The sequence below is a fragment of the Dendroctonus ponderosae genome, unplaced genomic scaffold (genome assembly GCF_020466585.1).
Source record: "Dendroctonus ponderosae isolate FM_Combo_2020 unplaced genomic scaffold, Dpon_F_20191213v2 Dpon_F_20191213_3, whole genome shotgun sequence".
NCBI lineage: Eukaryota > Metazoa > Arthropoda > Insecta > Coleoptera > Curculionidae > Dendroctonus > Dendroctonus ponderosae.
In genome coordinates this window covers 5,608,384-5,609,890 of record NW_026018508.1, presented here as the reverse complement: position 1 = coordinate 5,609,890, position 1,507 = coordinate 5,608,384, and positions in this window count along the sequence as shown.

Sequence of the window (1,507 nt, the reverse complement as noted above, 5' to 3'; positions counted from 1 at the left end):
TGTGGTAGATCTGCCCGCTACTTGACCATCCGTTTGGGGACATCAGCCGCCTCCTGGTTCCCGACTGGGGATATTGACTCACTGAAATTGTGGACCGGATAGCTAGGGACGGTCTGGATGAGATCTGGACCTAGCACGTAGGCATCGGCAGCACGTGGCGGCGACTTCAGAGACTTGCTGGTGTTTGGGGCGAGTATTGCTACTGGCTGTGTATTATCGATTTGTATTTTTTTTGGAAATTTTCATTTGATTAATCAGTTAACGTAGGTTACAAATCAAACGGTTAGCTGACGGTAGTTTGTGGTCGTCAAACCACGTCTTCTTGTTCTTTATTAAGCTCACCATTTTCCTTTTTTACGGTAAAAGAATTGAGTAGGTATTTCGGCAGCATTGCATCGCTGTGTTCTAGCATTGCTGCGAAAGCTAGTGGCGCTCAAACAAACTCACCATTTGGGCTTTGCACACGACCGCCCGAAATACCCGCTCAAGGGAAACCCCTTTTTTATTCTCTCTCCCTCTCTCTCTATTAAATTGTCATTTAAATCGTTGCCTTAATTAAACAGTTTTCACTAAAGTTTGATTTTTATTCTTTTGTTCTGTCCAGAATGTGCTTGTACTTTGCACAAACAGTCGCAATCAATATTTTTTCTTCACCAGAAAAACCTGAACATCTTTGCCTGGTAGTCATATTATAAACTTTTATAACCGAAATCACGGAGACAAGTACACTAATAAGTCATTAGTACACAATAAAATATAACATAACCAATATATTAATGGCCGCGTAGCTGCGAAAGATCATGTGAAATAAAATTCGATAATCATGAAGATAGCAACCTAAGCCAAAAAAGCGGAGGTACCATGGTGATTCTCTGATTAACTAACAGGCGATTAGTTTGCGACGGTGCAATGCATTTTTTTTTAAACACCGGTTAAAATATAATGTGTTCAGCTAATCAGTGTTTAAAGCGAAAACGGTCCAACCGGGGGTAAAACGAACTCTGTGGCTCGCATGGTTCTTGAAAAACTTCTAAAAAAGCAGCGTTATGTTCAAGTGGATTTTGCGACTCAAAAAAAAACCACGCAAATCTAAAACTTCATGAATTCAAGCATTTTTTGAGAAAACTGCAACATTTCCTTATCGATGGTTCACTTTCTAAAAAGGCCATTTAGTTCTCTTTGGAATGATATAAAAACGAGCGTTCTTGCTCATTTTGCTTCCCAGAAACATGCAAAACGGGACGAAAAACATGAAATTTTGCAATAATCTTACGCCACCCTTGCACAAAACGACGATATTTTTTCTTATTTTATAGACAACAGAAGACTATATTTTTTCTACATAACCCCCCCTGAATTTAAAGCTGGATCCGCCCCTGGTCACCAGAACACAGACACTTAATTTTATATTCATTTGCAGGAAGGTAAATTATTATTTTCATTTGTTTGTAAATATATGAGTATTTGTTTAAATGCTTGTAGAATATGAATAATCTATATATATATA